The sequence below is a fragment of the Nyctibius grandis genome, chromosome 5 (assembly GCF_013368605.1).
Source record: "Nyctibius grandis isolate bNycGra1 chromosome 5, bNycGra1.pri, whole genome shotgun sequence".
Classification (NCBI taxonomy): domain Eukaryota; kingdom Metazoa; phylum Chordata; class Aves; order Nyctibiiformes; family Nyctibiidae; genus Nyctibius; species Nyctibius grandis.
In genome coordinates this window covers 81685977-81712230 of record NC_090662.1, presented here as the reverse complement: position 1 = coordinate 81712230, position 26254 = coordinate 81685977, and the positions used below count along the sequence as shown (strand labels likewise).

The window sequence follows — 26254 nt, the reverse complement described above, 5'->3', positions numbered from 1 at the left end:
TACTTATCTCCTATAAACTCTCCAGCTGGTAGTACTGTGGACTAGCCAGCCTGCATTCCCTTTCTGCCATGCATCCCTACCTTTGTATAGGGAAAGGCTCTGGAGACTCAGTCTGTGTGATACTCCTGATGTTTATAGAGAGTTGATGTGTGTCATGGTGAGGCTTGACTGTGAGCTCTAACAGCTTCTGTAAATGTTAACTCATTGCCAGATGAGACTTCAGAGCATCCTACGTTTCCTATCATGTTAGAAAAAAAGAAGGGATAAAGAAGGGATAAACACTTGAGTGACGGATTTGTCAGGTGTTTTCACTGTTATAGCTTCATCTTGCTCCCTTCCCACACCTACTTCTGCTCCAGCTAGCTCTGTGGAGTATTGCTGACTAACTCTTATATGGGTGACTCAGGATAACTCATTCTAGTTCAATATTTCACTATGTAATTATAGGGTACCAAATTTGTTATTAATGTTGGTGCAATGCAAAGATATTATCTTCATTCTCCATATGTTCTGTCAGAACAAATGTTATTGCTACAAATGACATTTCTGTACCAAGTCATACAAATATAGCTGTTTTCTCCTGCCACTGCTGTTCATTTTTACCTTCCAAATAACTGTTTACACTTTAGAAGATGGAATGAATCCATCTGTGTTTTGCAAGTAACAGGACCATGTGTCTGGTAGAGGTCAGCTGTAGACATTATGTGAAACCATGGGAGTCAAGAAAAGCAGTTAAAACAGCAGCTTACTGCACTGTCTTAATGATGACAGACATCAAACTTGACATTTAGCCAAATGCTTGTTCCAGACATTTTGGAAGGAAGTGCCAATGACTGTCTGAGACATCCTCAGAAAGCCAGAATGCTCCATCCTGCTGAATGCTGGGAACACTTGATTACTTGCTGTAAATATATAAGTAAAGGGAGTGTTAAAGGAGGTAAGTGTAATGCTATGCTGAAATGAGCAAACAGGGTGAGGCAGAACCACTGCTCTGATACTTGTGCTGGGTTGCAGGACTCTAAATTTGGCACCAACAAAGTCCAGATTTTCTTCTCCTCTCTTCTAGACAGAGGTTTACTTTCACTTAGGGCTATAACTGAAACTTTTTTAATCTCCTGAACTTCTCCATTCCTCACTTCCTCCACTGAGTTGAGTCAAGCACCTTGCTCATCACTTGCAGTCCATTCATGATCTAAGTGTTGCATTTCATTTGGCTTTTGTCTTAGGGGGCTTACTGAGCCTATGGCCAAACTTTCAGTTCTAACATCATTGGTCTTTGCTTGTGAACAGAAGGGGACTAAGTGATTTTTAGCCCACTGTTCCTTTACACAATACAAGTAACATTCACAGCTTCAACAGAGGACTATGTCCCACCAGCCAACTCTAAAACTTTTATCCACAGCCTGATCATCTTCACAGAGCACCCATAAACTGGAAAATGTTTGAGGTAAAAATGAGAATTTGGGGTCTTTCATGTACCTATTACTAGTCAAAATGCTATACATCAGGTTTATCCTCTGAGCATTTTGTATATAGTCTATAGACTTTTCATATTGCCATGGTGGTTCTAGCAGTGCTGGTATTCACAGCCAGCTTCTCATGGGTACAGACACAGGAAAGATCTGTCAGTGATAATCTGATGTAGTTGATGCAATCACAGCTATACTGATGCAATATTCATACCTTACTATGTCCTGTGAATACTTTCCTTATGATGTAGTATCATCATTCTATGGGATGCAGGCAGGCTATCTGTTCAAAAATCATCTGAAAAGAAAAAGGCATTTCTAGAAAGCTTTTTTTAATAAAAGAAAAATATTTAACTGCATACATTGCATGCAAGTCACACAAAACAGATGTAGCAATACACTTTCAATGCATCTCTTCTGAAATGCACTGGACACCTAATTCTATATTTCAATTTAAGATGAATGATAAAGGGATTTATCATCAATAATATGGATTTGCTATAACCATTATTTCTGTGACCCAAAAAAGGGTATTTAGTATTTTTTATTATAAGTCATGGTCTTTATTAATGTATTTGCTAGGTGTGCTGTAGCCTGCAAGATTGTTACTATTCCTCAGCAGTTAAATATTACTGTGCAATAAAATAGGGAGTTTATTTCATCTTTTTCATCATTACAACTTCATAGTGTGTTAGGCTTCTCCCTTTTAAAACTTGTTGGCATTTTACATGGCAGATCCATGCCTGTCTGAGCTATGCCCTGACAATTTACCTGCAATAATTTCTTTTTTATTTCTTTGTGATTACAACTGTTATTCCAGTCTAGTTCACTCATTGCTTTAATTTCATGCTCATCATTTAGGTATTGTTGAAAGCTAATAGCATTATCACTGCTCTGTTGTAAATAGGACAAGACATATTAGATGTCTTAAGGTGTTTATGACTGAAAACAGATTGGAATGCAATGCATTAACTATGGTCATCAAAGTAATCCTTCCTGGGTTTGTTTTTTCTGCTGGCTTCCAAATGTTTGACAAACTGATTTCAGTTTTATAACACTGGCTCTGTGGTTCATAACTACTCACTACATAACTTCTGCAGCTTACGTTGCCAGTCTTCTGTTTATTGGTTGTTGATATTAATATTTGTACCTGGGATTTACATTGCTACTTTCATGGGGATGAAAGAGCGGTGGTAGATGGGCCATGTAACAATTACCATTCCCCCCTGGATAACCAGGGGTGTGACTTCACATCATGCCCCTTCTGATTTATGATCTGCTGATAACGGCAGCCCTGTCCCCATCAGCCTCTCTGCATCGAATATGGTGGCCTGCAGTCTCACTGGCAGGAGAGAACCTCACTCATCTCAAAGATAAGAAGTTCCTTTTCTTGTTTCTGCATACTGATCTGATTCAACCCATGGCTGAAAAATCTGTATTTGATGCAATGAAAATAGTAGGAGGGTACAGCCATGAGAGAAGACACCAGTGCCTGCAGCTAGACAAGGTTAGGAATGACATTAAACTATACTACTAAGTCCCACCGAGATTATTAACATTATTTGTGGGTTTAAAGGCAATTGCTCTGATGAGTTGCTCCTAAATCCTTGAATAGGAGACTAAGAAATGGAAAAAGAGTTAATAACAAGTGACTGATGTAATTATTTACTTATAATGGTGGTTCCAGAATGCAATCTAAAGTCCAAGCTACAAGTAGACAAAAAAAAGGAAAGGTTGTGTAAAGTGTATGTCCTTCCTTTTGGGGGAGCTCATTGTATGAAATCTATATTTCATATGGAATTTCATCCCAAACAGGGAACAGAAGACTTTCTTCATTTTCTAGAAAGCAATCCTTTCTTTTGCAGTTCTGGAAAGTTTTGTATCAGCAAGTGTTTTTGTTACTATTATAATCTAGACTTTATGTATCTCAAACTGGCCTCTCTTTGGATAAGTAGGTATACCCTCAGGTCATCTAAGTATTCTTGAGGGATTAACAGTGCAACCTTGCAAGCAGATCGAAGTCAGCGTTCCCATTCATGATCATATTTCTTCATTGCTTTTCTGGATTTGGTTTGTTTTTTTTTTTTTGCCTAATCTAATAACAGACAGCTCAGACAAAGAATGCATTGGTTTAGGAGAGTTTGGAAGAGCACTGCATGAAGTGATGTAGGTATCCTAAAAATATATTGTGTTCCTTTCATCTGCAAATCTTTCTAGAAGAGGCATGTTGGAAAGAGGGCTGCCTCAGAGAGAGTTCCTATGAGTACAGGAAAAAGCAAAAAGCTGGCACACATAAAGAACTGGAAAGTGTAGCAAAGATTTAGGAATGTCACTTGCCATATGTGCATGCTGAGTAAAGAAATGTAGCAAAGTGTTTCTGCCTTGTTAGCTATGGGGTTGTTTTAGGACAGATACCCTTATTGGCTTCTCTTCTGGTGCACTTGTGTTTTCAAGCATGTAGGGTTTTTTTGGTTTTTGTTTGTTTGTTTTGTTTTTTTGTTGTTGTTGTGTGTTTATTGTTTGTTTTTGTTTTGTTTTTTTTAGAAAATGATTTACAAACCCCATTGTCCCCACTGATTACTTGTCTCCTTCCTTAGCAGAAACGAATGCAGGTAACTATGGAGCAAACAATAATTATTTCACTGGAATATCATTAGAATTTCCACTCTGGCTGCAGATGGTTTCAGGTCTTGTGGCCAAGCAAAATAGCCTAAGTTTTTTGCAGCAAGAGAATGGATCAAAAGGCGTCACTTTTTTCAAGCTACTGCTTAGAAAATCTACAGCTGCTTTTCCTATGTATTTTTTCCAGTTTATGAAAAGTGTGCTGTCCTCAGACTAGAAAAAAAACCTAGCAAACCTATCCTGTATATTCAATGCAATTCTTGCAGAGGCAAAAAAGATGTAAAGATTAGACATGTGTTATGAATCCCAGCCAGGAATCTGTCTTCGTCTGTGCTCAAAATTCCCTGAAGAGCTAAAGATGTTGCTTCTTGGTAAAAATATTTCTGTATGAGCCTGATCTTCCCTGTGCTGTTTAACTAGGCAAGGCTCTAGGCCTGCCCCGGTTACCTCCTCCCCTCCTGGTTCTGTCCATTCATTTTTCTGACATGCTTTCTGTGTTTTCTCTTTTTTCCCCTCCCCATTATTGTTCTATTTTTGCATGTATGTTTGTGTGTGGTGCCTATGTAGCTTTCTTCTGCTGTAAGCCTAATTAAATCTAATTGCATTGCCTGGGTAGCCTTCTACAAAGCTTTGTCTGTGACATCCTATTTGGTTTAATTTGAATATTAACTAAATGTGCACATGTCTTTCTGAAAGCATGTCAAATGAAAAAGCCTAGGCTATATAAAGCAAGTGTAGTTCTACCACATTCAGCTTAATAGTGGATAATGAAAAATTAAATGGAACACCATAGCTGCTCTCTGTTCAACCTTTCCTCTGTTTGGAATTGTAAATGCAAGCAACTATTTTGCACTTTTGGCTTTTTTGGTATTTTGCACTTTTTGGGGTGTTTTTAACATTGGGGGACTCATGTAGGTTCCTGAAGGAAGGGGTGGGGGAGGATTACGGGATTACAAGTGCTGGAGCAAGGTGAGAGCTCAGTTAATGTTACAGGACATGGAGCAAGCTCCAGAAAACTGCACCCCCCAGTGCATCACTTCACTCCCCAAAAGGAGAAAGGCTCATGCTTATCAGGTGAACACTGTTCACCATCCATTTGGGGCCTGGATGAAGCCCTGTTGGACTTATGAACTTAATACCTCAGTAGTTATGTTAATCTTTGAACTAAGTTTGGTTTTATGCTAAGGTGTAGTGAATAGATTAAACTAGTATGATGTTCTTGTTTGTATGTTTTGTGAGGACAAGACACAAAGTTTGCTCTAGATATTCTGGTTATGATAATGTTAACCCTCATGATCCAGCTGACAGGAGCAAGGGGTGGAGTATGTAATCGATTTATATTCGGACAGCTACAGTGCCCACCCCTAGAAACTGGTTCATGGGGCAAGGGCTTGAATTTTAATGAGTACAGATTGAGATTGGTATAATGTGAACCCCAATAATCTGGTCTGCAGGGGCAAGGGGAGGAGGTGCTTGAGATAGGTAGTAAATTCAGGTTGTGGTGATGTTAATCCCAGTAACTTGTTTCCCAGAGGTGAGGGGAGTGTAAGCACGTGTGTGTTTTGCTGCCATGTTGTCACCAGCCCTTACAACCTGATCCCCAAGGACAAAGCGTGGAGTTTGTAAAGAAAATGTATTAAGATTGTATTGGTGTTGATAGTAGAGCTTAAAATGTATTTATAAGAGCAGGGGTGCCCCTGAAGGGGATGGTGGTCCATACCAGGGCAGGGATGCCCCCAAAGGGACTGTGGATGGCCTGTGCTGGAGCAGAGAAAGAGAAGTAAAGTCAAGTGTAGCAGAAAAAAGTGTTAGGTATACAATCTCAACCTCCAGAGCTGCTCAACTCCTTACCAGAGGAATTGAGGTGGACAGAGAGTGACCGGCTGCAAAAACTGGGGAAGCTGGGACAAGGAAGGAGAGAGAGAGTTGACTTAAGTTGAGCCTAGGGCAGGAGGAAGAAAAGGTCTCAAGTGTTTGCACTCCTTTTTCCCTCGAATAAATTACCTGATTTCATGATCAGAAGTTAGTGTTAATTGCCAATACATTGAATGAAATACATATTCCCTGAGTTGAGACTTTTGCCTCTGACCTTGCTGAAGGACCAGGAATGCTCAGGTGAAATGGAAGAACACAGGGTCACAAAAAAAGCTTTGAGTAGGAGGCCCTGGCTATCCAGAGGACATGGGTCCAAACTAAAGAACACATAAGAGAGCAAGGAAGTTGAGGCAAGGATGTTTACTAGGCTTATTAATTTGCCTAGACCATGTATTTCCTATATTCTTTGGCTAAAGAGTCAAGAAAAGCAGTCTTGTGAGATTCATGTGACACGTCTGTGTATGTGCCTTTGACTGGGTGTGTGTGTTTGTTTACACCTATAACACATCCAAGAAGTTAATCATAAGCCAAATAAATTGCATCTCTATCATGTGTTTAGGGTTGGAATGTGTTTATGTCACTACAGAGCAGGCACTCGGGAGGTGATGTCAGAGTAATGGTTCCCTAACTGGTCACAATTTTAATGGTGTGATACTTCAAAAAAAGATGGGTGTCTTTTGTCTGGCTCTGAACTTTTTTTAACTCCCAGTCAATGCATCTTAAAGTACTATTTACTACTAGCTTAATTATTCATCTAATATCCCAAGTCTTTTCTGTATGGAGCTTGTTAATAGAACGCTATCAGGTCTCCTCACGTTTATCTTGTGTGTTGGAATGAAGGCAGGTTTTCCAGTACTCAAATCATCTATCTTATCCTCTTACCATCTTTTTTGGCTTTTTTGAAACATGGACACCAGCAGATTATCTGCTGCCTTACAATTCGGAATGGGAAACGTGAAGAGAGAATGATCTTTGAACTTTTTCATTTTTGCCATTGAACTTCTTTTCCTTTCACACAGGACTCTGGATATTTGCATAATTTTAGACTTAGGCTAGAAATACCCATGGTTCTTGTATCACACAGACACACAAGTAAATCTAATCCAGATATATTTTTCTAAGAACAGTTTTAAAAGTGGGTAGGTACTTCCTCCAAGAGCTAGGAGATGTCAGTGTCTATTTAGTGTCTTAAAAGATCCCAGTCCTTCACAGAACTTTAGTTGAATGTTTTTGGGAAGGGCTAATCAAATTATCTGCTTTTGGCATTAAACCTCAGTGCTTTGAATCATCCCCTCCCCCCACCACGAAATGTAGCCTCTGTTATTCACAAGCTACATAGGCAGCCTAAACATTACTCTGAGTATGAAAGGAGCTTAAGCTAAATGCCTGAAGAAGCTGGTGTGAATTTTCCCTTATGGGTACAACTGCATGGCATGGTGCAGTGATGTGTAAAGACATTCTTATTTTCATGAGGAGTCACACTGAAGCCAGTGGTTCTGTATTTACAGACTGTTTGAAGCATCAGCTCCTCAGCTTTGATTGTTAAAATATATAGATGCTTCACTGTAGCCTAGGCCGAAGCAAGATTGGCATTTGATAATGATGGCATAATGATGCAGTTAGACTTCATTCTTCTGAATTCTACATCTACACGTTTCTCTGTTTGTCAGTATGACCTACAACAGAAACACACTGAAGTGATTGCAGAGCATGAAAATATTACAGAAATATGTCAAATAGTACATTTCTGTCATAAAGCTTTAACACATTGTGGTGTGTATTTGGAAAAAAGGTATTCTAATTCAAGGCCTACCTCATTTAAGTTAAATTGCTGAGGGAAAGAAGAAAGGAATTGAGAATGCGGAATTAAAATTGGCTTTTCTGGAGTTCTTCTGAGCTGGAATGCGTATCAGCAGTATGATATCTGGAGCACAGAATTGCTATGATCTTCCTTGTTGAAGGAGAGGAGCTTCATCTAAAATTTCTCTTCATGAATATCACAAAAGTCACATTTACTATTCTGGTATATTGTCATGAATGTGTCTTAGATGCAAAAACTATATTATCTTTCCACTTTCTCTGCATATTCACTGTAGTGGGAGTAGGATCAGGCTTTCATTAGATATTTTGTTCTGCACTCTGTCTATCTGTCTGCACCTCCCTCCCATGCTCTCTTTAATCTTTCTGAGCAATTTTCTCTCTTCCTGCAGGGGTGCTTGAAATGATCCTTTGAAGCAACCAGATTTGACATTTGGGGGAAAAAAATAATGAAAGAATGCGCTAATTAAGCAAAAGATCAGTTAAAGATCAAGCAAAAATATAAGATTCTGATCAGTTCTTTCATGTATGCTTGGAATCTGCACTATGTTAGCAGAGGGGCTCATTACAGGGTGCTTACAGAAAGTCCAGATTATCGAGCAGAGACACCCACGAGTGATAACCAAGATTGTATGTAGGAAAATTAAATATTCACCGCCTTTCACATAACACATGTTGTGACCTGCTGCCCAAGCAGTTCAGGAAGAGAGAAAACTTTTGTTTACACTGGGGCTATTAAACACTGTTCCAGAAGTGAAAAGGGGCTCAAAAGTGTGTGTGTATTCTCCACTGATGGTTTCACTAAAAACTAAGCCCTCTGGGTCCAGACACTTGCACATGTGTGTGCTTAATCATACCTCTGTGATTTATCAAACATATGGCAAGATTAAGAAAAAGATCTTTCCAAGGCCATGGTCTTTTGTTCTTCCATGGTGGTGTCCCCATTGTAGGTGTAGGATATGTTGAGGAAGTTCTGAAAGTACAAGCTTCACCTTATATCCCCATGTCTTATGGCCACCTGATATAAAAAAAAACTGAATTTGGATGTTGTGAGAGTGAAGGCCATCATTTCTGCACACAAAATGCCCACAGCTCTCTGTTTCAGCTGTACTGGCATTATTGATAAGATAGTGGTTACTTTTGTTGTGAAAATGACACCCACGATATAATGAAGAGATGTTCTGAGCTTAACCTCAGAGAGGCTCTCTGCGAGGCAGGGCTGGGGAGGATGTCATGGGCCAGCGGGTTCAGCCCTGCGGCGTCTCAGCCAGCCAGTTCGCAGAATCCACTTCATAACAGTAGTGAGATACAGCTTTAAAATGAAGAATTGTGGCAGGCCCACACACCGCCCTTTGAAAAGCTGTTTAAGTGGAATGATATAAATCGTTTGCATTGTTTTACTCACTTTCCTTTTTTGCTGAGCAAGGAATAATTTTCTGCAGTGAGGTTATGTGCTGCAGAGGTTTTTTTCCGAAGCTTTCTGAACTCTTTAGTGTTGTTGGGTGAAAATGTTAGAGGAGCAAGATGGGTGGAACTCACAAGCCCCTGGTTTCAGCCTTCCTGAGTTTCAGGTGTGCTGAATTCCTGGCATGGATGGTTTTTATTTAGTCATACAGTTTTTTGCTCCAGGCCTTCAGACAGTTATGTGCATCCTTAAAAGAACTAGCACAAACCCTCCTGTTGGAAAGCTGTACAACCACAGGAGGCAAATGGATGAAATGGGAACAGATGAAATGGGAACAGAGGCAGGAGGAAGGTCACAGCACTTTGGCAGGACTGGGAGCTGGTTGCCTGTGTTAATAATGTGCTAGTGCAGGAGAATGAAATATTGAGAACCAATTGCACATGGGGGTGATACTGTGGTGTGAAGAATTTTCCCTGCAAGAATCCACAGCCTTTATCTTGCAGTGGCCATTTGTCACCAAACATTGTCCTAGGGGACTGGGTGCTTTTAGTTTGGCTACTTCAGGTGGTTCTATCAAGATTTTGCTGACCTTGCCTGGCTTACAGCATGGGTATAATGCGCTCTCCCAATGGACTGCATAAGGAGCCTACTCAGCTGAGAAGGACAGCCAGGCATTAGGGGGAAAGTCCATGCATGCATGCTAACAGGTTCTTGTGTCTTGTTGCTCTTTTAAGGACACCTTGCAGAAGTCTCGCTGCTGGGGCTGAGCAAGAACCTCTTCTCTCTGGCAACAAGAACTGTTTATGAACAGGTTTTACTGATGGACAGCGGTGTTTTTCTGGGGACAACAGACTGGAGAATTCCTGACCACTCTGGTCAGTCTCAATTTCAACATGAGATAACACAGCGCATGTGTATGTAGAACAGCTTCTACCCACTTTGCAGTTACCACAGTGGTGCTCCAGAGTGTAGTTAAGAGTTGGGTAAGATGTGGCTGCCTGAGTGGGAATTATATCCTCATGCACAAGTACAGCATAAGTTTAAAAAAAAAAAAAAAAAAAGTGCTTTTTGGAAAAAATGGGCTCTGAAGTACTACAATCTTGAACTATTGGCAGAACAAGGAAGAGCCTGTTCTTTACTCCTTCAGTCATCAGGCTTTTGTTGGCAATTATTTTGGCATGCATAACACACACTATGATTGACCATACATTTATGCAACCTCCTGGAAAAAATGAGGATTGTGCTGGTGTTTGGTTCTGCAGCCTTCTCTGATGCCCAATGTGACAAAAAATAAGATCTAATAGAGTAAGTCTTGTGTTCCTTTACTTTTAAATACATGTATTTTAGTTTTATATCACTTTCCCAGAACACTTACTGGCAGCAGATATGGTGATACCATTTTAAGGTTGACTCCTTTTGATAGCTTCAATCAGATCTGACAAGGAGTCTGTTCCCAACAGATGTTTGTTGGGCCTTCTTGGTTAAAGCATCTTCCCAATCTTTTGACAAATTCAGTGTCTCAACACTGTGAATCTCACACCTACCACCCCCAAGATACTGTCAGAGCAAGTGGCTTTCTTTAGAAATGTCCTCTTTCCAAGTTTTGCATGTTGAAAGTTCCTCTTTAGATTTACTAAAGTCTAGCTTGTGGGAGGATCTGATGGTGTCTTCTCTTTTCGTCTTCATCTGCAGCATATCAGCTGCTCCTGCCCTGCAGACCTGATGGCTGATCCCTCACCACACAGCCCCCTCTAGCCTGCCTGTGTGTCCTAACGAGGCTGGAAAGCAAGTTGCTCGGTGCTGGTGCTGTGAGCAGGGCATTGCGCCTGGGTGCCTGCACCACCACCACCACCACAAGCAAAGGGTGGGAAGTCAAGTCATGTCACTGGATCACCTAGCACAGTTCAGAGAGTAACAAATATTAATTGCTATCTGCTGACTAACAGCGACAGCTATCCATGACAGACAGTATCTGTTTTGCTTCTTCTCACTTCCTAGATTATCTCACTGTAAGAAGAGAGTAGCTGGGTGAAGAGGCCTCTGGAAGGAGAAGGGATGCTCCTTCCCTTAGGGAGCAACTGAATCTGCCCAAGGAGAGAGACATCCGGGTTATGGGGTGGATCAGAGGAAGCAGCAGCAAGGCTTTAGCCAGGCAGCAATTTGCAGCACAGCAAGGAAGTGAGACACCACTGAGAGAATCAGTGAGCATGCGTCAAGCCCTGTGCTGATATAAGAGAACTTCTCGGAGAGCTGAGGGGACTCTGTAGATAGTTGCAACCCACCAAAACACTCCAAAATACAGCTTGAGACCAATGGCCTGCCTTTCTAGGATACAACGTGCAGGGAGAGGCTTGTTTATAAGCCTTTTAAACTATTGCTTTTACCTAGTGACTTACCTACTCACTTGGCATCTTCAGATCTAAAAAGTTAACATGTCAGGTTTTTGGTCTTTATTAAGACTGGATTTTTCTAAATCTAAATGCCTTCTAGGTTGTCTTTGAGGAGCTATCTGTGAAAGAAAAGGTCTTGACAGCTTTGTATCAAAGCTTGGGCTAGTCTGGGATCACACAATCTGATGGCTTTCATAAAATGAGTTAGCAATCTGACCTGATTTGAATTGAATCACATAGTAGTAAATGACACTTTGTTCTCATGTTACCAGACTTAACAGAAAATCCTGAGAGTGAATCATCAGATCACCATGAAGATAAGGTGCTTTTCCATCATTTGTGCGTGGTCTCTGCAGATCTGCTCAGAGGTGCATGGTTGGGCTGCCTCTGCCTGGGTGGAGGGACTTCATCTTTGCAGAGCAGTGGACACTTCAATTCTCTCCATCAGGGTAGTGTACACCTCTAACACTGAGAAACTGCCCCCCTCCTCCTCTCCGCCTCCCCCCCCCCCCAAATGTATCTTCAAGTTTTGCAACGTTTTGGGGTAGGTTACGCTGTCCCCTGACCTGGGGAGTAGAGGGCACTGGGAGTGGCTTGGACTAGTGGTCAGATAAAGTGTGTGATGGAAAGAGTAACACTTCCTTCTGTGGCTTTTCTTTCTACCCGTCTCTGTTCAGCCGGCACCCCTTGGGGCAGGAACTGTCTTGCACTGTGTGACTGTATGATGCACATTGATGATCTTGCTCTGGATTGAGGCTGCTGGAAGATGCTCTGAAGAGGGGAGAGGACCATTTCTTTTCTCTGACCTTGGCAGATCAGGTGTACTGCTGTTGTGCTGCCCCAGGCAGGCCAGGTGGATGCATTAGATATCTTGCCTTTGTTAGACACTTGCCAGCAAATCAAACCCTGTGAGGCAGGAGTGCATGTTAAACCTCTCCAAAGGTTGGTTCAGTATCTCTGTTCTCCCCTCCCTTCTCTGCAGCCCTGTGTGGACTGAACCTGCCCTGACCAAGGCAGAAGCACATCCTCTCCTGCTTCTTTAGGAGTCAGCAGAGCTACAAGGTTTGCCTCCATACCCCTCTCTAGGTTTAGACTTCTCATGAGCCTTAAGCTTTGGCAAAGGCAGAGGAAAATTTCTTGGGGAGAAGGAGGAATTTGCCCAGTATTTGTGAACATGCTGGTGTATATTAAGTCCATACTGTCCATGTGAGAAAGAAGCACAGTAAAAGGGAAATAGGTACCTCCCACAGAAAAAAAAAAAAGCATCATTTGTGCACAGCTGATCTTAAAGTGTTATACAATATCACTCTGAAACTCTTCAGTGGGTTTGTAGCTGGTCTAACCAGTCTTTTACATCATGGAATCTTCCCCTACATATTATTCTTTAAACAAAGGTATTTATTAGAGAAGAAACTGCAGCATGTGGCACAGATAACATCTCTAGTGCAAGGGGAAAAAAAAAAAAGCTCTAACTGTTCTTTAGAACACACCTTGCTTTTGTGTGCATGGCAGGTAATGATCTTTCAGTGGCAGGGACAACACATTCCTGAGGAGTACACAGGATTTCCACTGTTGGAGCAGTTAGGAGCCAGCAAATGCCTTACTACTGCTTCCACCCACCTTGTTCTTCTATGACTGTTGCTCTTAGTGTGCTTTTCTACCTTATTTTTCTGTGTCTTCCATGTGGTGGGCTTCCAGCTGCTCCTGAGGGACAGCCTTTTAAATCTGTGCCTTTCACTTTTTTTTTTATGGGCTCCTGAGTGTCTCCGATTTTAAGGGGTCCACCCAAAGGTACAAACAGAAAAGCCATCCTGCTGGCAAGCAGGCTCACATTTGGCATGTAGGAGGCTGTAGAGTCACTTGGAAGGCTTTACAATTGCACATACAAAATGAGATGGAAAACCACAGTTTAAATGAAAGCAGAAAGGATTATTATACTTGTACCCATGTATGTTTTGGCTGCCTGATAACAGCCATATTGGTGCAAAGGCCTTCTCCAGAGAAATTGAATTACATAGGCAGTGTTTACCATTCTGGTGGCACACAATCCTTTCTTCCAGTTACTTGCATAGGTTTTTCATCTTTCTGTGTTGATAAATGTTTTTTCTCTTTTAAATTTCCTTGAGCTTTCTCCCTTCAAGCTATCAAAAAGAAAAACTTAAAGACTGTACATTGCTCCATGATCAAGGACATTTCTCTTCCACAGAGCTGTTCTTTGGAAATGTCGTGATGTTTTGGCCAAGGAGCCGAGTTGCTCACAATAGAAAAGCTGTCCTTTAAGCAGGGACCAAACATACCTATCTACGTACCTATCCACATGGATATGCCACTTGAAGTTTTGAAAATACAAAACTTGCAGACTTTGATCCTGAGTGAGTTGCAAACTACCTACTGACATTCTGGTTTATACAATCCCAAAGTCTACAGCCATTCCCCAAAGGAGATAATGCTCATGAACAGCTGAAATTTTCCCAGTTTACCTTTTATTGCTTCTCTCCCTCAAAGTGAACTGTATAAAGGCATCTGTAATGATGCCTTGCTGCCTTATGTAGCCAGTAGAGGCCAGGCTGCTGCAAACAAGTCTTAGCCAAAGTGTATAAACGAGATAGAGCGGATCTAAAGAGTCCTGGGCAGCCAGTCATTATGCAAGCAATGTATCTGGATACATTAAGAGAGATCAAACGTTTTTTTTTTATTTAGAAACAGCAGTGGCTGTGCGAAGACAAATAGGATATGCTGTTGGAGTCTTACAGAAATTTCAGATCTTTTTATGGTAATCTTTTTGAAAGAACTGTTAGAACACTGGGTATAAGGGAGCAAATATGTATGAAATATAATTTTATTACTTTCAGTCTAGCATCAGATTTATAATGTTGTTTATTGAAGTCATTTTGGTATATGGATTTTAAAGAAGATACTATTATTCCCTACAGCATTACTAGTGTGCTGCTATTAATATTTAAAATCTGTTACATAGGACTACTGTGAGTTTGATCTTCAGGGTATTAAAAACAGTACTTAAAAAAAGAAAATGGACTCTCTTAAGGAAAAGCCTCAGTATTAAACAAATTGTTTAAAAAACACATCAGAAAATATAAAGTGAAAAATATTACAGTGAAAATATTTTTGTAAGAACTTAATCACTGTAAATTATACATGTGGGGTCTTTAGCCAAATATTTTTCCTTAAAGTCTCTGTGTCATTTCACACTTGCTTTTGAGTGTCCCATTGTTCTGGGAAACTTAATCATGATAATTATGTAACATCTCTTCTTTGACAAAGACCCCTAGCACTTAAAATTTTAATGATATTATGAGGTGTAAGAATCACTTTTGCAACCAGGGAAACACAGCCAGCACTGCATGGAGTGTGGCAACTGCTGAGTAGCAAGACAAATGTGCTACATGGTGTTACAGTCATGGAAGGAATAGTTGAATTGGATCCAGTGATGAAATAAAAAGCGGTCCCAAGTTATTCATCACCTAAAATCCTAGAAAGGATGGCCAGGGAAGTCCTATAACCTAGTTCCCTGGACCAAAGTGAGTTTCTGATTCAGAATGGCAAGAGCATAACAGCAAGAAACCACCTGCGTCATTCCCTGCCGGACCTGCAGCAGAGAAGTGCAGAAACAGCTTTTTACTTCCTGCAACACTTTTCAAGATTCAAAGTATTATCTTTTTTTTGTTGTATTTAGAGCTGCTCTGCTTTGAGGAAGTCATCAGATGCTCCACAGGGCTGGGAGTGTGACAGTACCTGCTGACCAGTGAGAGGCAGGGGCAGTCTAGACCTATGTGGAGCATGAGGGAGGTTTGAGAAATGGAGGGACAGAGGGGACAGCAGTGTCTGCAGCCCTGTTACATGGTAAGGGGGACTGAGCCCCTCTGCAGCCCTTGCCAATAGGGTGAGAGGGCAGCAATGGCTTCTTTGATAGATTCCTTTTGCTGGTGGATCTCATGCTACGGATGGAGGCACTCCTAGGATTCATGTCATCACTGTGCAGTGCACTGATGTCCAACAGGAAGGTGACTAGGCAAGAGCCTGTTTCTTTGCCCAGTTCATAGCAAATGATTCACACAGAATTGAATAGTTCCAAAGACAAGGCAGAGATGGGTCTTCCCTCAAGCAGCCAAAGTCACAGTTGTAGTTTTGCTCCTACAGAAGCTGTGGGAGACCTTCCTGCAAATTCAACAGTTGAATCAAAGCAGGAACTTGGGTCCCTGGCATCCTGGGCAAGCATTTTCAGTCCTCGGGTGCATCATGTATTCTCAGGGCAACCTCACTGATTTAGACCAAAAGTTTCAGGCTGGATTTGAGACTTTTCCTAATGAAAGCTTAATTAAAAAATTACCCAGTCCTGGTTAGTATACAAGATAAGATAAAACCAGGAGGAAGGATAGTCTCTCTCTCTCCCCCCTCCCCCCCCCCCCGCCATGTGGTTCATAACCATCTCATATCTGGGATGGTGGGCTTGGGACTGTGGGTTCCTGCAAGACTTCACCCAAGTGTGTGTTTAAGCAATGCTAAGTGCAAAAAGAGCAGACATCCCAGCTGGCATCTCTGCAGAGTACTGCAGTATGGCTACCAGTAATTGTCCTCGGGGCTGACATTGCACTGAATTGCATCATCAAAGATGCTGGTTTTTGAATTGTCAGCTGAACTGCAGTTCCTTTTCCTTCTATGCTGACTGTCAAGTTGAAACCTCTGGTTTATTTCATATATCCTCCAATGTTGGCCAAAACAATTCCAAAATAAAAAATGGTTCTAATGTTCAAACCTGTTTGTTTATGCTGAATCCTTGGTGGCAGCCATCTTCTGCTGTACTTGCATTTAACTTATCAGAACACTGGAAGATGTCTTGAGGTTGGAAAGTTCCTGGACCACTGAGAAGCAATATGAGATGAGAGATAGGATGTCTAAGACATGTCAGTGGTACACCGCTGATTTGCTACATGCCCTTCAGCAACTTATACCTGCTTTTACATCTATTTTGGTGTAAGCATGCTCACATGTATTTTGGTGTTTTACCTATTGCAGCTATTTTGCAAAATAGCTGTCAGTGTCTCAACTGGATGCTTTGAAAGAGCTAATTAATGTTAGTGAAGCGTTTGGCATTCTTGGATAAATGACACTACAGGAAAAATTATTATTCCTTACATTGTAAATCAGATTCCACTCCATTTCTAAATACTTGCTTTATCTAAGGCTGATAGCAAAAACCAACAAGCTCATAAAAAAAAAGGTAAGATACAGTTGCCTGAGGACATCCTTAATCAGAGAAGATCTTTCCTTTTCAGATGAAAAAGACATCTGCAGTGAACAATTTCACTAGCCAAGAAACAATAAAGAAAAGGCTTCGCATGCTAAGTTAAATAGGTGGTAATTACTTTGTGGCTAGAGAAGAGGTGTGGGAAGAAGGCTGAGACAAGCATCCCACTTCTGAGCCACTTAAGCTATGAAGGAAGCCAAAGTCCTATGGCTGGATTAAGAATCAGAAGTCAGAGGTCTTTAAATAGCTGCCTCAGGTATGGGACAGCTGGGATAATCACATCTACTTGCACCTTGGTTGCCTACATAGGTTTCCTTTTCCACTGTCTGCAACTGTACCTTTGTACTAGAAGCCCTATTTAAAATGTTGTGATTATGGTTCATCCTCATTTCCCCTGAGCTTCCCATCCTGAGCTCCTCTGACAACAATCCCTTGTGTAATTTGAGGAAACGCACCAGCAGGGACATGTAAAAAAAGTGTGCACACAAAACCCATAACTGTGTGCAATAAAGTAAATCCGGCCTTGGATTAATTTTAACCAGCTGGTGAAAACTGAGCTTTCTCTGTGCTCTTACTTCATTGTTTAGAAAAACAACTGGTTGGCGAGGTATTGTTCTTGCAGATGGAGGGAAATTTCTGCCTCCAGTAATATCTGTGGAATGAAGTTGCCTGGAGTGGGCATGCTGTGGCTTAACAGAGGACACTTGCTGGCAGTCATGCTTTGACAGTGTGAGCTGGTAGTTTTCCACAGCCTTCACCCAGTATCAGGACATCAACCTTTTTCCATTAACTCATCCTTTCTGCAGCTCTGTGGTTTCCTGTCCTTGTTCTAGTGCGAATTTCCTTCCATCCACAACTTTGTTGTGCAGCTTTTACTTCAGGAGGCAAGAGGTTTGCCCTTGCTTTGATAATTTTGAACTGCTGAGGGCACAAAAAAAAAAAGTGCTAACAGCTAATGCCCTACATTTCCCAAAGCCCTATGTATTCTTTCTGCTGCCATAGCTGAGACATATAAAAAATGTGCCACCTCAGCGTACTAGGCACAAGGATATGTTTGCTTAAAATTAACTTTACCAATCTCCTGTCTCTTTGGCAGCCTGAGAATATGAGCACCACAGTCTCCAACAACACATGGATGACCATGTTTCTGGCAGAGCTGTCTCAGAGCTTGGCAGCCTGGCTCAGCATGGCTTATATAGATGCTCTTGCTGCTTGCCTCAGCCTTTGCTGCTGCCACTCAGGCTGCCCAGTTGATTAACATTGTTGGCAGTGGTGGCCCTGCTCCTTGCAAACATTCCAGTTGATTTTTGCCACCTAATCAAGTCTCTTTGGTGACATCAGCTGTGGGAGGGAAAAGGAGCTCATAAACCTCGTGATCTAACTTAAAAGCTGCTGCTGTCTCTATCCACACCTGTATCCACAGGCTATTTGTCTATGATGTTGCTGCTCCCTTTGGTCACCTAGTGCAGGAAAATGAATTGAGATGGAAGTTAGATGAGGTGCTGTCGGTAGGATAGCCCCCAAGACCTGGCCCCTCCTGCAAGGCATATTTACCTTGCTGCTTAGCACAGACCCTCTGCCAGGCAAGCTCCCTCAGGTAGAGAAACATCCTACTCTGGCCGTACAAGCTCCTGCATCCCTAGACAGCTGACCAAGAGTGTACTTGCATGCGCAAGGCAGCAGTTTGGGCTTTTGCAGGGTGAGTGTAGCCTGCCAGCTCTTGTGTGCAGCCTGCTAGCAAAGCCGTCTTTGCGAGGAGGTGAAGAGCAGTGAGGGGATCCTCTTGCATTACCACCCCAGCCAGCTGGCTCCACGCACCTCCTCTTTTGCTGGAAGCACATTTTCGGACAGGAATCTAAAACCCTCTCTGGGAAGGGAAGAACTGAAACACAGAGAATGGGACTGAGCTGCCTGTTGATTTGGCTTCTGCTGCCTTCCTGGGCATGCTTTGGTTGGTCATTTCTAGTTTTACACAGGTACCGAAGAGGGCTTGCTTTCTCTCTGGGGGTGCGATTTAAGACAGAGAAAAAATTAACAATTGGTTCCTATGCACAGATAGTTCTAGACCAGGCTGTTTTGCTGCCCTGTGCACCTGGGCTGACTACAGTCATAACACACCTAGTCTGCTGCTTCACGCACTTATATCAGTATTGAACTGATGGGGAGCAATAAAATCAGTCGATGCTTTCTCTGAACTGTTGCTGTCTCCACGTTAGAACTGTTACCAGTGTAGCTATGCTTTACTAAACTCTGCCCATCATCTCCTGTACTTACACTAATAAAAAGTGTAAGTATATAGATTAGACCTTAGTAGAAAGGTGTTGCTAGTGATGTGTGTTTTTTTTTTTTTCTGAAGCAAGTAGATGCATTTGGCTGTTAGCAAAGGATTTGAGCATATTCTGACTGATGTTACTCTAACTGACACTGAGATTATCTTGAATTCTTTGGTATTTTTTCCTCTTGTGAAAACCAAGCATAACTAAATATTTCGCACTCCTAGATATCATATCGGGGTGGTATTTCACCTACTCAGAGTAATGACAAATTAATAATGCAAAATGAGGCTCTGATCCCATAAGAGGTTCCTAACAGAAGGGGTTTTGTGCCCATCCTAGTTTTGATGGAAGTCAGCTGGGCTGTGGGCAGGTGCAGAGAGGCTTCTCATTTGGCTGTAGCTATGATCCTGCTAGTCATCATTAAACTCAATTGTAAGTACTGATTCTCTCATTTTTATGCTTGCTAGGGAGTATGTAGCTTTTAAAGCAAAGCTTTTGGAAAACTTCCAGAGAGAATGTAACCTGTAGGTTTTTGCTCTGTTAAATAAACCGGTGAATGTATTTGAGGCTTCTGGTGACAAATTCAGATATCAGTTCCTACCAAAAAAGCACCGTTTAATAGTGATTCTGTAACACTTATGGATCAAAGACGCAACTCAGGTTCCTTTGCATGTTAATTAATTGTGTCTTAATCATTCAGTTTAGATTTTCTAAAATGAAGACAACTTAAAAGAAAATAGATGGTGATGAAAATGTCTCTTCCAAGGGCTTTAGTTTGTCCTAGAGACCTACTGTGAAAAAATGCCAGATCTGGAGAAGAAACTGCTCCCTGATCCTCAGATTAACTCCTCTTTGTGTTCAGGGACAAGGGCAATCAGGGACATTCCTTTCGTTCTTCCACCACAGGTTTAGAGGGGCAAAGTTGTCTTCCCCAGATTTCTGGGTCAGTTAAGCTGATGAGAAATCATGGCTTTCTTCTATGCAGTATTATAGTTTTACAGGTTACATGACTCTTGGACTACTTAGTCATGGACTTGATTGTTTCACCATTTAATTGCAAAAGAGATCATGAATTCTGCTGGTATAAATACTCAGTGACAACACATGTACTGCTGCTGTTGTCTTTGCAGTCAGAAAAGAGGCAACATGTACTTTATTAATTGCTTTTAAAGTGTAACAATTTGCTCTGAACACTGCAATGGAGGACTCCTTTGTATGGTCCTTACTTCTCCTCTTGGATTCCTTCATCTAGTGTTATCATTCAAAGTAATTATAGTCTGAACACATAGTGGATCAAATCAATAGAGTAAGTCACTGATGTCCAGGTTCCACTGAAATGGGGAGAAACATGAGCAGCCCCTTCTGAGATCAGACCACCAAGTATTTTGAAGCCTTACAGTACTGTGACATGATGTTGTGGCATTAACACCCAAACACAGCCATCATTTGAGGCTGCTTCTTGGCACTGTCGTTCCCTCGGGCAGGACAGCTGAAGCAGGTAGGAAACCAAAGCAGCGTGCCTGCCAGATACCCCGAATGAGCTAAGATTTGATGTGGCTGAAACTCGTGGTGGAATTGATTTGTATAAAACTTCCTTTGGTTTAAATCCCTCCAGGGTGTACTTTAAATCCCATAACTTGGATCAAAACTACCAACCAGAGACCAGGCCAAACCACAAGTTTTGATTGATATGCAGCCATAAAGCAAACTTCAGCCAGCCAGTGTTACGCTGTCCCATGCTCCAGTGAAACCCTTCCCTGGGACCTCTGCACAGGTGAGTCCTTGTGCCCATGCCTGGCACAAGGTGTGATGCTTCCCTGTGGACTTCCAGCTCCTCTGGCACCGGAGCACCTGGAGCAGCATGAGCTCTCCTCAAGAAATGACACCTTTGCTTGACACCCTTGGAAGGGCTTGTTTGTACTCCTGCCTCCATCAAACTCCTGCTTCAATCTGCACCTTTCTCGTAGGAATTAAACGCTTGATTTGCTGCCTGCGTACTGTTCCCTTTTCTTCCCCTTCGCCATTGCCATGCAGCACCGCGCTGGAGCGCAGAGGGCTCCTCTGCCCGGCTGCGCCTCGGCGTTTGTACCGCAAAACAACTCGGAGGCTGCACAACGAGCTCAGCGCTGAGCTGCCCCAAACCGGCCACCGCTCATCTCCCAACCAGCACCGGCACTCGCCGCCGCCAAGCCCCGCTCCCGGGCGGCGGGGACCCGAGGGGACCCTGCCCGCCGAGCAGCAGCCGGCGCGGAGGGAAGGGGCTGCCCATAAATACGCGGGGGCCTCGCCGGGGTCTGGTTTGGCGAGAGGCCGCGGGGGCCGAACCCGGCCCAGCGCCAAGGGACGCCACCGCAGCAGGGGCGTCCGTCCGTCCATCCCCGGGCGGGGAGGGGGCTGCGGAGCGTGGCCGGGGCAGAGGGGCGGAGCCGCAGGGGGAGGAGGGCTGGGCTCCCCGCGGCTCCGCGGCCGGGGTGGGGCTTGGTGGGTTTAGGGTCTTTGAGGTTTTCTTTCCCCTTTGGCTCGCTCCCTCCCGCCGCTGCCCCTCCCCGCGGCGAGGCGGGCACCCCCCGCCCCCGGCTCGCCCCGCCCCGCCCTGCCGGCGCGGCTCCCGCAGCCGCGCATTGTGCATCGCGCCGCTGCCCGGGCGGCGGCACAGGCACCGGCCACTCTCCGGTGCGGGGCCGCCGGACACCCCCCCCGCCCACGGGCCGGGCTGGGCCCCCGGCTCCTTCCCCCGGCGGCGCCGGCCGGGGTCGCGCACGGTGAGTGGGGGGCGGCGGGGGCCGCGCACCCCCGGTGGCGGGGTGTGGGGGGACCGGCCGGGTCTGTGCCCAGCCTGGGGCTCGCCTTGGAAAATTGGGGAAGAGAACGTGGGTCTGTCCCCGTCCCCCCTGGGCAGAGACGGCGCCTGCGGGGGGGTGCGGCGCGTCCCCTGGCAGCTGGGGGCTTGGGGGGCGTCTCCGGGGACCCCTTTTAGCACCCGAGGACCGTGCGGCGTTGGGGAGTGGGGAGCCGGGGGTTGCTGGTGAGGGGGGTCAGCCTGCGCGGGAGCGGGCTCCGTGGTCTGAGGGGGGCTCCCGGCTTTGTTTATTCCTGTGAAGTGCCGTAAAATAGAGCCCTCGTAGCCGTTTAGGATGATTTCTGCTAATTCTAGAGCTCGGGCTCGCAGGTTTTGCACAGTACGTGAATGTTAAATTAGTGTTTGTGCAGGCACTCATCTCTTTTTTTTTTTTTTTACAGTCTGAAACAGCGCTCTCAGGTAACTGGAGTTGACTCTAAACGTGATTCCTGTGGGTTGACTGCTGTAAGCCTTATTCGCGCAAGTAAGATCTATATGCACGAGTAAGATTTTTTTTTTTTTTCAGAATGATTTTGCATGTTTCCACCCTGTAGTGTTTATCTCTGATAGCTTTTGCAGAAGATGGGCTTGTCCGTGTCCGTTTCAATTTTTGTGGGTGTGTGTGCAGTCGCTGTTAATTTTGGCAGCTCATAAGTGATCGTTGGTAAAGGTCCGGTGTCTTCCTCTTCTTCAAGAATACATTAAGTTGGATGTATGCCAGTCTTCTAATATTGCAAAAGCAACAGGAGAGACAGCCTTATAAAAACGATCAAGGAAATGATTTAGCTTTTCTAATGTTCATCATTTCCAGCCAGCGTACTTTTAAGCATTTCATTTGAAATTACAGGAAACAGTCGGTTTTTGCGTTTACCAGCATGTTGATTAATAATGGAAAGATAGGTCTAAAATGAAATTTTGATTCTTCATTTAAAATAAATGGTTTTCATTTCTTCTGTCTCGCACACCTATTCGCTTTTAGGAAAGAGAGGAACAGTAGGTGATGATTAGGCAGCTTTCTTACAATTTGAATAAAAGAAGTAGTTCAGTATAGGCCGGCTATAGAATAATGGACATACTTGGCATCTAGTGCATAGTTGAATGTAGAGCTGAGGTGCTGCCTAGCAAAACTCTTCTTCATTCATAACTTCTCCGGTAGCCAAAGAACAGCCTATCTAAAACTTAGTTCTGGGAGTTGGATGAATACTGCGTGTAACATTGCTCCATGGTAGTCTATTAATGCGTGACTTACTATGAAACATGTATTGACAGGGATTTCGTATTTATAATATACACCATTGATAGAATGACTTAATGCTTCATCTTTCTTTTTCTCATTAATGGTCTAATTAGGGGAAGACTCTGGAAGGAATATGGAATTCAGACACGTTCCCAGTGGATATGCAGTAAAAAAGACACTGCAAAGCAGACAATGTAAGAGGAATTTCTAAAAGTACTCCTCACCCAAGACAGAGGCAGATTTTGAACGCTCCTAGGCTTCTGTTTAGGTTCCAGAGTAAATTTCTAGATTTTCAGTTCATTCTTGTTAGTTCTCGAAATGTACCTGTGTAAGCCAAGTTCTGAGTCTTGCAACACTTAAGAAAATCAAGCCCTGAGCACTTCAAAAAATCCAATCCTTGGGTTACAGTCATACCTCCCCCCATTTCCATTCTACAGGGGTTTCCTTTTAATTTTTATGGCAGATGATAGAATTATAGTTGTAAAGTGTTGCCACAATAAAGCAAGCCAGTAAAATTACTTCTTTTTTTTTAATGTAGAAGCCAACAAGATTAATGAACAGCTCCATAAATACACGATAAAATGCAAGATCGGTAATAGAACTGTAAGTGGCACTTAATCTTTGAACAAAAATAATAGGTAATGGCTAAAAATAGTATTTCCTGTCTCAACAATAGAGTTAAATATTGTAATGGATGTTAACTGCAACAAGGTAGATTGGTCCAAAGCTGGAGGCTCTGACCGTTCGTACCAGCTGACCTTCTGGCCTACTTCTTTGTTTTCCTTTCAAGTATCACCCTTGCATGCGTGTTTGATAATAAACCACAAGCGCAAACCAAAAAGCTATTTTTTAAAGGGGAAATCAGAGTTTTTTTGCTGCACAATAGTACACTATAATTTCTGGAGCGTGTTCTGATCTTGTGTAGCTGAGCACAAACTGCTGAGCTACATTCGGGTTGTGCCTAGATTTACACAAGTGGTTGATCCCACGCGTGGGCAAGAGCATCCTGGCACCAGAAAGAAAGCGCTTAGGTCTGGTTCTGATTGTTTAACAGTGTTTGAAGTGTTTCAATAGCACTGCTAGAAAAATGCCTTCATATTAAGGTTGATGAAAAATTTGCCTCTCCGGTAGCCCTGGCCGCAGCCCCTCAAGGAACTGTTAAATTATGAGAGCTGGTAATTATCTGCCTACATCTGCGGCCCGAGACTCATTGGCACTGAGCACAAAGAAGAGAAGAAAATGACAAATGCTTGTCCAGAAGTGCGTCCTCTCGGTGGCATTTGCTTTCCCCCTGGTTTCTTAGGATAAGACTGGCGAGTTTGGGGTGTGGAGAAAACAGTGATTAATTAGCTAGTGCATATGTCATCCTTGGATGATGGAAAATACTGTATGGGGATGATTGGAATTAAGTACTGTTACTCCCTGCTATTAAAGAAATTGCTTGCCTGCTCTGTGTCTCAAGTTGGAGTCGGCGATTTTAAAGCATTGTTTAAACTCTGGCTTAGGTCTGTTAAAGCAGAAAGGCCAAGGAAAGTCTTTCAATAGGAAAAATAATAGGTAAAGAGTTTCTTGTTTAAGCCTTTTTCTTAGTAGCTGCAAAATCTGTGTATATGGCAGAGAGGAAAAGGGAGTCGAATGGAGCCGAGCAAGGAGCTGTGGTGTGAGGTAAAATTCTGATATTGTTCTCTCATGCCACCTCGCAAATACATTTGCATTTAAAATTTCCAGGCAAGCCAAACTGTAGGACTGGCGCAGAATGCTAAACAAAACCTGACAGCTAACTCTGAAAACACCACATAACGATGTCGGGCATTCCCTCACTCGGACAATTGAGTTGAAGATTGTTTCTTGTAATGATTATGGATCTGCAACAAACACAGGTGCAGGAAAAAAATGGGACATCAATTTTATTCCGAGCTATTTTCACTTGAAAGATGTTTACTTTCTGTCACATTACCCTGTGACTGCTAGAAGACTCAGAGAAACTGTAAACCCCAAATCCCTTCCTGCCCATCAGTTAGGCACAATATACGCCTTTGTGTTGCTCTGGCTGGAATTCATTCTGCTTGGGAAGCGGACGAGTGGTTTGGGGTGCAGTTGTGATCTGAAAGATACTGGGTATCACCAGGGAGGTACCTTTTATGCCGCTTGTGCGAGCAGACAAAGCAGCTGCTCTTCTGGGGAAACGTGATGATGCATCTCCTGTATAAGAATAAAATGTATTTATGCTTAGTGGTGGTGTGATGTAGAAGCCAGGATGATGACAACCAAGGAAAGAACATGAGAGGCATCAGAAGAGCTCAGTGCATTTTATCTTTTCATGTGTAAAACTTGGGTGTCTGCAGTTATTGGCAATGAACTCTCCCTCTGCAGACAGACCAACGGTGCAGAACAATCTGAGGAGACTGAGGGATGGAAACAAGAAAATAAAATGAATGACAGGCTAACGTGTGTATTGGGTGTGAAAGAGCACACGCAAAGTAACAGGACTGAAACAAATCAACGGCCTGTGGTCAGGCATGGCTGCTGCAGTGAGGCAGTAACACAAGGCAGCTCCCTTGTCCATATCCCAGTTATGAATGGAAGAATACCAGGCTTTACGTGTGCAGTGTGGATGCATCTGGCTCCCTGGGTTAAATATAGGACACCTGCCCTTTGAAAATTTGAGAGGGAAGGGAAAGAGCTGGTTAGGAGAGCAAAGGGACTGATTTCTGAGGAATGATTAAAAATGCTTAATATAGATAGATTATCTAAGAAGCAAAGATACCAACAGTTTCAGGTGTGGGTACTCAAGAGATAATCACTTAACCTTTGCAAGAAGATGCAACTAGACAACGGGCTGCAAAAGAAAAGGTAACTTGAACATAAAGAAGAGCTTCTTGATGGAATGAAGCTAAATAATCTTCCATGAAAAATGCTGGTAGCGTTGTTGGTTGGGGTTTTGTAAAGCTCATAGAGAGCCCCGGAAAATGTCCTGCAGGGCTGGTGTCTAGGGGTCACATCTCCCCTGGCTGAACTGCACCTGGGGAATAGGGTGGAGGTTTTAGAAACAAGGCT

At 43.1% G+C, this 26254-nt stretch overlaps 1 protein-coding gene across 1 annotated transcript in view; it reads left to right on the top strand.

Annotated features, from left to right (window-relative positions):
* Nucleotides 1–22383: 22383 nt before the first annotated feature.
* Nucleotides 22384–26254, top strand: part of PRR5 (proline rich 5) — a 98415-nt gene continuing 94544 nt past the window's right edge. The window contains exon 1 of the mRNA XM_068401035.1: nucleotides 22384–22444. The gene's annotated coding sequence lies outside the window, so the exon portion shown is untranslated. The remainder of the gene's footprint in view (nucleotides 22445–26254) is intronic.